This window comes from Zonotrichia albicollis, chromosome 3 (genome assembly GCF_047830755.1).
Source record: "Zonotrichia albicollis isolate bZonAlb1 chromosome 3, bZonAlb1.hap1, whole genome shotgun sequence".
NCBI lineage: Eukaryota > Metazoa > Chordata > Aves > Passeriformes > Passerellidae > Zonotrichia > Zonotrichia albicollis.
The window spans coordinates 16744741-16759203 of NC_133821.1; the positions used below are offsets into that span (position 1 = coordinate 16744741).

At 39.2% G+C, this 14463-nt stretch overlaps 1 protein-coding gene across 7 annotated transcripts in view; it reads right to left on the minus strand.

Annotated features, from left to right (window-relative positions):
• MACROD2 (mono-ADP ribosylhydrolase 2) overlaps positions 1 to 14463 on the minus strand; it is an 849382-nt gene that overhangs the window by 483862 nt on the left and 351057 nt on the right. The gene's annotated exons all lie outside the window — the stretch shown is intronic.

Genomic DNA, 14463 nt, shown 5'->3' on the forward strand with positions numbered 1-14463 from the left:
CAGCAGTCTGAGTGAGCTGGCTCAGCCTGGAGGTGTAAAAGGGCTGGGAACAGGGACAGCTCAAGCAAGAGGGGCCTGAACTGAGACATTCAAGTGTACAAATGAAAATCAGGAGCTCCAGCAAGTGGTTCTCAAGAAAGCAGATTAAGAAAAGCCACAGCCCCCATCCAGGCTCTGTGGGCAGAGCCCGATAAATTGTATCATGATCCACAGGGAATTGTGAAAGTTGTTACTGGGAAAAGTGTAACTGGAACTTCCTAAGAGGGCGCTGTCTGGTCTCTGGGCTTGTCCTGGTTAGTCAAAGGGATTATTTTACCACTCAAAACAGTCCTCATTCACAGAATTTACTCCTGATTTTGAAGAGGGTCAGGTGAATGAGTAGAGAAGGTTATCTCTGGGGTGGCAAGTAACAAGCTGGGATCACTTACCCAGGCTTCAGAGACTCCTACAAAGCAGAGGTATCAGCACACACAACCACTGTCACTTCACCACACTGAAGGATAATTTTCACTTACAACAGGAAATATTTACTGACAAAGACTGGGGACCCTTGATTATTCAGATTCTAAAATGAAGATTTTTGGACAGCTGGGAGTTTTTCCTTAACATACCACCTTTTACTCTGATTTTCAGAAAGACAAATTATAAACAAAGTTTCTGAAGAACTCTCAGAATTCACTGAATCACTGGAGGGAATCTTTTTAAGAAGAATTTTTCAAAAAGGGCACAAAACTAGAACGAAAATTTGGGCTGCAATTATCCTCTTGAAACTCAATTCCATTGGCTTCCCACCTCAAAGACGAGCAAATCACAACACGATTCTGTGACTGAAACCTGTCTGCTGACAACCCGCATAACTGCTTTGTACTTCACATGGACCTGCTCATTTTGTCAAGCTAAGAAAAATCTCATAATCAAGTTTTAGCACCCCAGAGCCCTTCCAGTTCTCAAAGTAATATTCCAAACAGCTCAAGTAGAGCACAGGAACAGAGAACTCAGCAGCCAACCCACTGTAATGCTAAGAAAGAGCAGAACTTTGGATGATAGAGGCCATAAATTTATGAAATCCTTTTGAAGCCATCCATACCATAACATGAAACTCAAATGACTACTTCTCCCACCTTACAGGTTTGGTTTTTTCCAGGAAGAGCTGGGAAGAAACAAAAGGACAGGCAGTAACCTCACGCTTTAAATCTATATGTTAAAAAAAATATATTGTGTACTCCTTTAGTCTACACAACATCCTACAGTATGGGCTGGAAATACAAACATCTCTCAAATCCTGCTTTACATGTGGGCAGTACATGTACAGGAACACAAAGGTGTCCTTGGAGTGCAGATACACCTGATTTCCTACGAACCAATCCCATGAAGAGCATCAGAAGAAGGAAACCATAGCCTATAATTATGCTGTGCAAGCCACATATTTCCATTGTTTAAGGGAAAATCTTCTGGGTAATGAATGCTAACCAGATGGAATCTGATATACCCATTATTAAATGTATGCATTTCTAATACCTCATAATAATTAATAATTACTCACAGAATTTTAATACAGTCTTTAAATTAAATTGGCATCAAATACATGCAAAGAACAACTTGTCCACAGGTTTGGGAGAACCTGCACCTAGGAAAACTGCTCAGCACCTGCTTTCAGGATTCTGATACTTATTAAATCAGCCTATTACTATGTTTTTAATTGATGCTCAAAATCATTACAGCAAAAGTTCTAAAGGCACCTGTTAGTTGAAGTGTAGGGACAGAGCCAAATATTGAGTTCAAACTGCAAAAGATCTGTTCATCTTGAGTATAAATACAATTACATCAAAATTAGCTGGCTGGTACCGGGCATTGCTTGCTCCTTTACTAGCAGTGCCAAACTCTAGATTACATCCTGAATCAAGGCTTGTGCAAGCAAAGGAGTTTGAATCACATTTTCTAAACCAATTCTCACCACTAACTTTTCTCTTAGCAAAATCAAAGATGAGGACTCAGTCCAAATACCTGGAATGCAATGTTTCAACTAACTTTTATAGTTCAAATTAGAAGCATGCATCATTTTTTTATGACATGATGCTAAATTTAAGTCTGTCCACAATAAAACAAGAATGACACTAATATTACACAGCTGTGGTATCTCTCTAAAGAATTACTGTTTACATATTAAATTAGTTGTCTGAACCTTTTAAAAGAAAAGTCTTCTGCATTATTTCACAGCTGAGCTATGAAATGAACCATACCAATATCCTTGCAGGTACTCATTTAGCAACATCATAATTCCATTTTTAAATGTGTGTGCAAAGGATTCCCTAGTCCAGTTTATACTGAAGCTTTACCTACATAATCACATCAACCAGTAATGCAAACGTGTCCCGACTGGAGACAAGCCCTCATTAGATTATGTTGCATTATAACAAATTCCTCACAGTTCCTAATGAAACACTTGCCGTCTAGCAAAGTAAGGCGATTAAGTAAACAGCGCTGTAGCATGACACCATGTGGTAAAATGCCATGGGGAAGGGCTTAATTGCAGGAGCTTGCACTAAATGCTGAGCTCCAAGAGAGATGATCAGAATCCAAAGTGATAGGAGAAGAAATGGAGCACACTTAATTATTTCTGGACTGTACATCTAATTACTTGTGGATGGAAGCTAATGAAGTCCAAGAAACACACAACAAAGCAGGAAATTAATGTGACAGTGTGCCGACGTACATGTGCTTGTAATTTTTTTTTAACCCACATAAAATCCACATCCCAAGGTTGCATACAGTGTGTGTAAGGTAGGTCATAAGGATGTATTTTCACAGCTGTTACCCTTCAGATCTCCTGTTTGCATATGCAAATGCTGAAAGGCTGATGTGATGAAAACCTGCACCCAAATAAATAAACAGTGGCTGAGCCCTGCTCGTCAGGCACCGCGCTTGGATGCAGCAGTTCTCATCACCACCGGGTGCGCTGGCTCACGGCAGGGGATGCTCTTGGTTTGCTGGCAGAAAACACAAAGTTGATGCCTTTCCATCCTGGTCTCCATGCACAGGAGGTTTGTGTAAGCATGCTGAAGCTTTGATGTGGAATTTTTTTCCTAACAGCCTAGATGACTTGGTGCCACCTCCCAAAGTGATATGGATGCCAAGAGGACCTCCAATTCTATGAGCCCTAATCACTTCATACTTTGAAATGTTTGAAGATTTTCTTTGTCAGAAAAGAACAACCTTCTCATTTTCAAGTCATTTGATGACTTGAAAACTTGAGAGTTTATTGATTTCACCAACAAACTTCCTCCTAGCTCAGCAAAACATCAGAGCATCTGCAATTTTATGAAACCTTACAGAACATGTTTCCCAAATGACGGCTGAGCTACTGTAGGTGCTGCATACCAGCAGCCAGGCTCTGAGTTTGTTTTCCCTGAAATGTAGAGCCAGACTTCCAGACAGACTTGGCCCTTGGTACGTGCAAGTACTAGAGAGCAGTAAAGGAAACTGCTCTTTGTGAAATGAAATAAACCAGCTTGAGAGGGATGTTTAAAAAAATAAATAAGACTGAAGGCCTGAAGAGGCATTGTGGTTTTGGAGGCTGTTATCCTCTTAGCTTTGGATAATGACAAGTTGGAAAACCTGCCTCACCTGCCTGTCCTGCTGACAGTCCCCCTCTCTATCTCCAGCTTGGGTGAGCTGAAGGGTGTTCAAGCCCTGGCTTTAGCAAACACCTGAACAGGATCTGTGGAAGTGTCCCCAAAAGATGTGTGGACAGACCACCCAGGCATGCCCCAGTGAGCTAAATTTGCAATTCCTGGGCTTCCTCTGACTGCTCCTCCAACTGCCCCAGACATGGCTGAGTTTCCACCCAGGAGCAAGGTTTAGGTTGTCTGAGCTCTGTTTATTTCTAAGCGTACCCTGAGAAAATAAAGCATGCCGTAAGCTAAACAATTAGCCTTCCAAGAAAAATGGTACAGGCCAAACAGATATTACAGTGGAGCTTCTGATCTGCCTATGAAGTGGGCTGCAGCTGCAAATCACTCCACTGAAGCGAAAATAGATTAACTGCATACATAAACTGCCTGATCCTTCTGTAAAACTGAGCAGGGGATTTGTGGGATCTGTAATCCTGGTATTCAGGTCTTTCCTTGTGCTCAGCAGAGATGTCTGAATCTGTTTCAGGCATGTCACACAGCTATTTTCAGCTGACTCCTCCAATACTGGAGATTTTAAGAAATGTCTTTACAACAATATTCAGTTACTGTAGACATTAACAATTAATAAGAGTTTTAGTACATGCCTATAGACATCCCATTCCCCTTGGAGGGGAATATTTACAATGCAGTATATACAGTATTACATCCAATGTGGAGACTGCATTACTGTGACATTACTATTTTCTGAAAATGCCTCTTTTTCTATTCAATTTGGAAGTGTCTGTCCATAAATTAAAACTGTCAACACTGTGGAAAATTACATATTTTTGTATTTTTGCCATCACTGTTTTGATGTTAAAAATATAGATAATTGTATATAGGATGCAATGGCAATAATATACATGGTGTTTGTGTGTGTAGACAAATAAACCCAAGCATTTTTTTTAAAAAGGCACCAAAATAATGCTCTTGTCCTAGAAACTAGAATAGAATTTTGCAAATATTTCACTAACACTAACCAACCGTCTTCACATAGATATAGGAGAATAAAAAGCCAACATGACAAAACTTCAGGTGGTAAAGGTGCTTCAGGAACCTATGGCTGGGAGCTCAAGGTCTGGAATCCAAAGAGGATCTCCCAGTTCATCCTGCAAGGAAGGCAACCAACACAGAGAGGGGCTCCACATAATATCAAGTCCTTCAAGTTGCAAGAAATTCTAAAATACACTTTCTTATACCCATAGATGTTGTCACTGAAATAGAGAATAGCATTAAAATAAATAGTATTCTTGAAGAGCACTATCTCCTCAGAATGGTTACCCAAGTCTTGCTACTATCCAATTCTGTTACATATAATTAACCTGAAATTATTTTAAAAATCCAATTAAACTCACAACATTTAAGTCATGTTAAACATATCTGTACTTTTAATTGAAACTCTACTTTAATCATCCAAAATTCTCTCCTGGGCCTTCTAGAGAAAGCAAAACTGTCCATACAATAAAAATAGTTTTATTTTAAAAAACTGTTTTCTCGAAGCACAATTTTATGAAGCACAGTGACAACTCTTGGAAAATTATAACGTAGCCTGTTGGTATTGCATTAAAATTCAATTCATTAATATGTAGGAAATGAAGGTTATATTGGTAAGCAATTATTTGGCAGTTTAAACGCAAAATCAGGATTTGGGTAAGATTTCAATACTGCTTTTTGATTTCAAAAATTGTGTATTTTTAAGACCAAAAATTACATTTGTAACCGACAATCCCTAGATTTTTCTTACACTGTTACCTTTCCGTAATATTTTGCTCTAATTCCAAAAGCAGTAGATAAAAATGTGCATGAGAAGCCTCAAATCTGAAGAAATAAGAAATTTCATAAAGAAGTGACAGTTTTGAAAGCATCTTTGTCACGTTATTTTGATAAGTGTCACTTGCAGCTCACCGTCAAGAGAGGGAGCATAAATGCCAGCAAGGGAGAACGAGGGAATGCAAAATTTTAAAATATATTCATAGGAGACCTTCGACCTCCTGCCTGTTTGCTAAAAACCTGTACCTCAGAGAACCCAGTATTAGTCCATAATCTAACATCAATATTGTTTTGGCAAGTAATTAGGAATCCATTCAGGAAATTGAACAGAGTGAAGTTAAAATCTAGTTGTCACTTAGCATGTTGAAGCATGAGCCTAACACTTGCAGAAGACAGAGATACCTAAATTATCAGCGTGTGATTTGACTGAGGTATAAATCAGCCTTTCTCTTGGGTTTTCTGTAGGTATACAAAATCACTTCTTTAAGCCAATTGCCTTTGCTTCACATCAAGCTGTCAGCTTTAGTAATTTTGTTACACAGAACAACAATTTTCTGATTTAAAAAAGAATTGAAGATAAGCATGCTTTAGGAATCCAGAACACTGTCATGCCACAGTCCTTTGTTTAAAGGGATATCAAATAAATAAAGGAATAAATAAACAAACTAATAAAAGCCCACAATAATCAGAGTACATATTTTTATGTCCTCTAGCAGCCAGGTCACGGAAAGATCAAAACAAAATCGTATTTTCTCTCTGTTCTCAGTTCATGTTGACAGGGTTAGGTAAATGATCAGTATTGAAAGTTGCAGTAAATTATTCTGTGAGTGCTATGAATGCAGCAGAAGGAAAAGAAAATACACAGCAACCAAGCAGATCTGCCAGCATCTTCCTGGGTCAGATACCATCATGAAGGAAAAGCAAATAATTTTTGGACCTAACCCATCTATTTGCTATTTATTGTAACTCAGGGAGTATTTCCTTCTCCCCCTCATCCATGATGTTGCTGGCACACACAAACAGGACATTCTGTTGTGAAAATGGACTAATTTTCTTTTTTTCACCTCAGCCTGCCTCTCCCAACTCTTTCTGTGTGAGGCTTTTCCCCTCTCTGAATTCCCTCCCTTCTGACAGGGCTGCAGCGCAGGAGTTATTTGATCAGTCACAGTCACGAGAGTTATTTGATGTGCCATGGATGTCGAAGCAAATATAGTCCCCCTGCTTTGTTCTGGAAAATGTATGTGTCAGGAACAACAGCAAGATGGGGGATCCCACATATCCTGTAGCCTCCCACAGGACACAGCCAAAATCCCTACTCCACAGTTTGATGCACGGGTTCTCAGCTGAAGCATCCCAATAAGAAAAGTAATTACTTGTAATTGCTTGTAACATTTCAGATGATTGAGAAAAAAACCCCAAAACTGAAGTATCTTCATTGCAAAATACTTTACTACTTAACTGGATTCATTTCCTCATTCTCTGTATTTTCTCAGAAAAAAAAAAAAAAAAAAAAAAACTATGAAACCAAATTTAAGAAGTCAGCATCTTCCCATCTGGAAGCCCAACCCAGTCTGTATGAGATCTGTAACTTGGGCAAGGAAGCAGCAGACAGTCCAAAGAAAAAGTCAGTAAAACTCAGAGACAATCAAATCCTGTACAAAATACTAAGGAGCTTTTCAAAATCTTTTGGGACCTACCTAAACCAGAAATCATTTCAGGTTATGAATAATATGTGATTTTTTTCCCACTTCTTTTTTCTTTTACTGGGAAGATTCAGAAGGTCAAACACAAGAAAATCATAAATAAAATTCCATGTGAAAGCACTGCTACCATATAGTAAAGCAAAACTACAGACAGGAATCACAGGCATAGACAAGAAAACAAAAAACCCCATGTTTAACTAAAATGAAACTTGGTTTTGGCTATATTGAAAGCTGGATTTTTCTAAGGATGATACTGATGCCACAAGTCCATCTGCTTCCTGAAGGACTTGCACATCAAAGCAAAAGTTAAAAAAAATCCCAACTCTGTGAAACTGGTACATGTTTTGGCTTGAAAATTCCTGCACTAAACCAAAATCAGCACTTGTACGTTCTGATGTTTTTCAGCCAAGTTTCATATTTTTTAAACTATTTTGTTGTCTATTCTTTTGAATAATGTACAGGAATGGTGGATGTATCTGTATTTATTTATCAGAAATGGCAAAATATTAAAATATTTTTCCAGTTTAAGTATGCCTGTATTAACTACAGTAAATAAAATCTTATTACTTGTGAAATGTAAGGTCAACAGCTCTGGTCTTAAAACAGTTGCTCTCCATTTTCAGGCAAGTTTAATGAAAGAGAACATGTCAGTTCCTAAAATATAAATGGTCACCAAGAGACTACATCCACAGAAAATATGTAGAGTTTCACACAAGGCAAATTTTGCTTTTAAACAGAGCTCTGCTGAATTGGCTTCTACCATACACAACTTGTTGGATATGTTTAAACCAAACCAGCTGAGTCCATCTTGATTAATTATTATCTGCACTACAGAACAATCAGAGATGCAACGTTCCCCTAGGTTGGCATCTTGATGTTTTTATGCACACACACCTTTTGTATTCAGAAAGTTAAAGCTGCTGAAACACTCTCCAACACTGCTGGTAGGACTTAAGGTAATGGTTTTCTTCGCTTCTTCATCCAGCCTAACCTCTGAGGCCTACTATTTAATTCTTTTTGCATATAATGTTTGCTAAACCATTTTGCAGAATCTCCTGATACTATGTTTTTTAAAAAAATTAATGCTAATTTATACAATTACTACTACTCAGCAGTCAATTTCTCAATAACAAGGTGCTTCCTTGTAAGCAGAGCAGTTTATTCACCTGACCCAAAGATCACTGGAGGTCCCAGTTTCCAATAGCCGACCCTCAGTGGCAAAACCATTCAGAATGAATTTCCTACACGCACAGGACCTGATAATACTCTGCCAAGACCTGAGCTGCAGCAGTCCCACTCAAAATGCAGAGCTGTGAGGCAAAGGTCTCAGCTCACAGTGCTGGAGAGGGAGGTTTTGCATTGGACCCATACCTGGATGAGACAATCTGCATTAATTCATACAATGCACATTGGGCTCTGCTTTGATCCTGGCTCCCTAGAATAAACAAGGCTCAGGCAATTTCCGCCGGTCTACCTGCCTCCCCTTCCTCCTCTATGGAAATTCTCTTCAAACGCATTTGGAAGCCATTAGTCAGCCTCAAACAGACCTGGAAGAGCACCGGAGAATGGTAGGCAATTAATTTCCCTTCAGTTTGGGGAATCAACAGGTGGGAGAGGGGAGGCCCCTCTGCTCACACCCACACAGGAGTGAGATGAGATGAGCTGATCCTGGCAGTGCTGGCCCTGCTGGGCAGATCCCACAGCTGCTGGACAGCTGCTCCTGCTGCTCCTGGCTTTGAAGTCGCCGTGCAACACCAAAGGGGCTCAGGAGCCAACAACAGAAATTTTGAGAAAACCCAGGGGTGTTTTTTTCCCCTGCTATCCACAGGACTCTCTCTTTCCCAACAACTGTCATGATTAAGGATGCTTTCTGAAGCTGGAGGTTATGGATCATAGGGAGCACAAACAACCACTTCATCTCCCCATGCCCACCATTCATCACAGTCATCCCAATGAGGGCTCTGTGCCCTCCTGTGTGTGACATGCCAATCCATTCCCAGTTATTTCATTAGCTGACTTTATGTCTTCCCCTATAAATTATATAAAGAACAAAGCAGGTTGTTAGAAGAAAAAAAAACTTTGTTTCTAACAACACATCCCACCTGCAATACCTGGACAAGGGGTGGTTTTTTCTAACTAGTTTAGCAACACAAAAATAGGTGAATAATTAAAACTGTAAAAAAAAAAAATTCATGAAAATTCTTCCAAAGATGGTGTGTTAGTAGTTTGTAGCCCTTATATAAATTGAAAAAACAAAATCAATTTTCATTTGGCATACACTGCTTGGGGTTGGGATTCCATGTTTTATAGTTAAGTAACTCTCTTACTTAACACACGTGTGCATCTGTGAAAACGGACATTTGTATATCCAAAGATAGAAAAATAGCAGATAACAGATTCACTTTCATACTAAAAGCCAAAAGACAAATTAAATATTAAAAAACATGTTGAGTAATGAAAAAAAATTATTAAAAGTTCATTTTGACAGTATCCTAATACATTCTTTACAACAATAAAGCATTTTGGCTCTAAAAAATACAAAACCAAAATCTTTACATATTCTTTGCATTTGTCAATGCAAACTTCAGCCTTTGTCAATAGGCACAGAATCAGTTTATTTTTGCAGTTGAGAAGGCAAAAGTTCTTTAATAGGCTTCTAGCTGCACTTTAGTGATATGGATGCAGCCCTTATAATAAAAAGCAAATCTCTGTAATGTGATAATCAAGTGTATTGCAATATATTGTTAGCTATTGCCTCCAGACAGAAGATGCTGAAGAACAATTTTTATTTTTCCCTTTTGATTAGATTGTGCTGTGGCACAAGCTTTTAAAAAAATAATAAATAAATATTTAAAATTTCATAGTATTTTGTAAAAAAACAGAACAAAACAAAACATAAAAACCAACCCACAGCATTCATACTGCAGCAAACAAATATATCATCTTCCACAGGCTTCCCAACAACTTCACTGCCATTAGCCTGGTTTGAATAATTACTGTTATTTTAGCAAACACTTCACATTCCAACTACTTAATACACTATTCACTGCAAATGTCCCTTTCTGCTCTTGTCAAGTGAGTATCAATACTCAGCAACTACTTGGACTTCAGTTTTACTTGAAGAATATTTTTGCATTTTTTTCTATACATGAATTTCTCGATCTCTCCTTTTCTATACAATATTACTGTATAAAAAAGAGTATGTGCTGGTTCTGGGGTTTCTCATAAATTAATTTGCCCAGTTCTCAGAATTTTGAAAGAAATACTTGTAGTCCAAGATCTTAATGATTCCCAAATTAGGATTGCCTTTTGAGTGTGATAAAATGTGTTACAACTTGGGTTTAGAAAATGGCAGAAGGTTCATCTTTGTACTAGACTTGAGATACGTCTTTTTCTCTCCTTGATCTGAATTGTTGCAAAGTTATCATACCTGTATCCCCCAGGGAAAGCAAAGCTTCACATTACTCTTTGCAAAGCTCATGGGGCATTTGGATCAATCCTTCAGCACATCAGACAGCTTCCCAGTGCCAGCTTTTATCCTTCAACATGCTTTCTTTCAGAATTCCTCTTTTGTTTTCCCCTTCACCTTGTTTTATTTTCTCCAAACTCCAAATTCCTGGTTAGTGTGTGCCTCTACTCTGCCATACCTTCAACCTTCATAATGTGTTTTATGGCCTGGTTGCACACATATCAGGATTGGGCAATTTTGAAGAGAAATTCTGTTTCCATAGATTTGTGAATAAAGATCTAGGATTATTTTAATTCTTCCATTTTCTATTTGCCTCCTCCAGCTGTTCACATGAATTGCAGTAGTGAATGATATTTCATCTTTTATTTTTTTTTTTTATTTTTTTCCTTCTCCACCTCTCAAAAAAATTCAGTTTCCATTTGTCTGGCATACCTGTAGTGTTTCCAGCTTTGTGGAAGTGAAAGCATGGGATGAAGAGAGCAGGAGGGTTTGAGCACTCTCAAATGTCTACCTAGCACCAACTGAGAGCAAATATGAACCCCTTGCTCACAAACCCTCTGCCTCCCCAGCCATAAATTTGTGTCTGTGAAAAAAGACTGAACCTTGGTTCAGAAAGGCTCATTTTCAATAGTACTGGACATTTCTAAATTCTGCACATGTTAGCAAATATTCTAAGAGCCATATGTAAACACATGGAATGAGAATGCTTTGGGGGAAGTGTGGAATGATCCCAAGTGGAAAACTTCACACCTTTCCCAAGCTATGCTGGAGGCTTCCTGTTCAACATAAGACCAAGTTACTTCCTCCAACTCAGACAACATTTTGCATGCATTCAAAAAAGAGTTACTGACCTTCTTTGACTACAGTTTTAAGAATACAACTTGTTAAAATATCAAATATCAAACCCTGAAACATGCCTACCTATTTCAATATTCTCTTCTTGCACACCAGTGGAGATCAAAACAAGTCAAGTATCCTAGACTGGCATTACAGTTTCAGGGAACTGTTTTGATATTTAAGATGTGGACTTTTTTTTGGTGGGGATTTATTTTTGGTGAGGCTTTTTGCTCTGCTTGGGTAGGTTATAGTAAGTAAAGAAACATGGGAGCCATCTGTTTGTGGATATTTGAATAATAACCCAAATGTAAGTCTCTACAGGCCTATCTCTAGGAAGATAAATTCATTTTATTTTAATTGAAAACTTAATTTCCTAAGAAATTGATGAAATGGATCCCACTTCCTACCATGCCCTTCCAGATACAATTTCAAATTCTTCAGTAGCAAACTGATCTTCCAGTGCTGACATTAGTCCAGATGTAAGTCCAACTGAAAATTACATCTAAATGAATCATGCTGGAAACTAATTGGAGGGGTTTATTTTGCTTACCAAAATCTTTTCTTAGTGTGACTATGCTATCCATCATTAGCTTGTTCAAAATATTCCAGCATTCCTGTAACTTCAGGATCAAACTGGAGGCCACACTCTCATGTTTTCCTTCCCCTTTGGTCTAGCTACTGCTTCCATTTAGTAGATTCCTGTCTAGCTCTGCCAAGGGCACTGTCAAGGTAAATAAAGCATTTCAGGTCCTTTTTTAGTTTTATGATCAGAATATGACAATATCTGTCTTCTCCTTCCCACCAGTCTGCAAAAGGCACAATCCCTTAGGTCTTGGGCCAAATTCTCTTGCAATATCAGATACAGGCGGTATAATACTGGGAATGTATGGCAACAGATTGGCTTTCCTCTGTCTTTATACCTGGAAGCAAAGCAATGCTCCCAGGAGGACAGGTAACATAAATCAAATTAGTCCTGTTTCTGAATATTCAATTTTTTGAAATTTCACCTTCATCAAAAAATGGGAACACAATTTTGAATATGTTTCAAGTTAAGAATGAAGGAATAAGACAACGAAAAGTAATTGGAAACTTAAAGTGATGAGAAAAAAGGATTGTTTCTGCACCACTACTGAAACAGGACATTGCTCTTTATTTGTTACCTGTTTTTCTTTATCCATTGAAGATTTCTATAAAATAAACCACACAAAGAAACCATTTCTGAAGGTGAATGATAATTAACTGGCTAAGCTATGTCCTCACAAGCCTAAATTAAAACTTATTTTATAATTAAAAAAGCCATATTCATATATTTTCCTTTTTTGTCTCCCCTGCATACATATAAAATGTCATTGGGAGTCAAGTTCAGAACACCTAATAAGAATGCAGACATTGAATATATTGAGTGCCTCTCAATGTCTCAGACTCATGCTGATCCTCTCTTGGTTCACCACTAAGGGAAGCCAGCAAAGCTTCCTAGCTCTGGCTTTTAGCAACGCTATCATGCCTTTATAGCATATTTCTGACTGAATTAAATTTTAATTGCTAAAACAAATTACTGCGACAACCTAAGAAAAAGTGAAGTTGATTTTTCACTTTATTAGAATAAGCCATGCTAGCATTCTTGCTGCTCTTCTCTGATTACATTGCATTGAGTCTGGCTTGTGATAGGGGAAAAGATCTGATTAGAACTGACCTAATCCAATCATACAAATAGCCCACAGGCTTAACAGAGAGGTTGGCCCTGCATCATCCATCTCTCAGGAGTCCCAAGTAACTGCTTCAAGTGTACAAGGCATTGAAAGAGCCTCAGATTCTCAAAGTAGTTTAGGCACAAAGTTCTTCACAATCAAGAATAGGCTTTTGGTTTCTTAGCCCCTCCTGCAAAGCTGTCCAGACTACCTGACAACACATCAACTCATTAGGTTTTGGGTAAAAGGACAGGGGGGAGCAGAAGCCCAATCACTGTTCCTTAGTCAGCCAGCAGTGTGTGTTGTGGTTGGGCAGCCCTCCCATCCCAGCCTCATGCTCTGAGCCAGTTTATCCTCCCACAGCTCTTCCAGCTGTTTCACCTTAACATGGCAGGCAGCACAGCCCCATTTTCCAGGGAACAAATGAATTCAATTGTCAGCTGAGTAAATGATCAGAATTTTGGCAGTAAATCTGTAACATAATGGCTGACAGAGCTGCATAAAGACTGAGTTTGCTGCCTATGTTCCAAGAAAACTTTCACAGAGAAGCTGCTGGAGGCAGCAGCAGAGGATGAACAAGCCACACTAGGTGGTTGGGGAGGCTGTTCAGTGCATCCTCTCACCTCCTCCCCTCATGGGCCATGCTAGGTGAGGCACCGTAAGAAGTATGACAGACTTTCTTCCTTAACAGACTGGAGATTACTTGGTGCTCCAGCCCAGGTGGGCCTGGAAACCACTTCATGAGCCCTTGGGCCCTGCTCAGAAGGGTCATGCTCACACAGCCTCTGTCTGAGGATTTGGAGCTGGGAGCTCGATGCCTGGCTTGGAGGACAGGCAAAGAGAGCAGGTCATCTTGCAAAAGGGACAGAAAAAAGCCAGGCAGCCTGGCAAGTTCCTACAGCACTTCCAGGAGTGTCTGAGGCCAGGCAGGCATTTTGAAGTAACACAGAAGCAGTTCATACTCTTACAATTACTTTATGATCAAAAACCAGATTGCTCCTGTAGGCATAAAGAAATTAAACCACCAGTTCCCTTCATTAGTATCCGAGCACTGCAGAGAAGGGGTTGTGTGGGTGTTCACATCCTGGCCTTCCTCCAGAACACTCTCAGTTTAAGTCATTCCCTCCCAGCACCTCCCATTTCAAGAGTCATGACCCAGCCCCACTCCAAGCAGGCAGGCTGGTGATGCCTGGAGGTGTAGAGCAGAGCTGAGTTAGGGACCAGCTGTACAACATGGACACAACGATTCCATGCAACAGCTCTGCTGTGAAAAACCTGGGGGCCCTGGCAGGCCGCAAGATGGATGTGAGTCAGCAGGGCACATC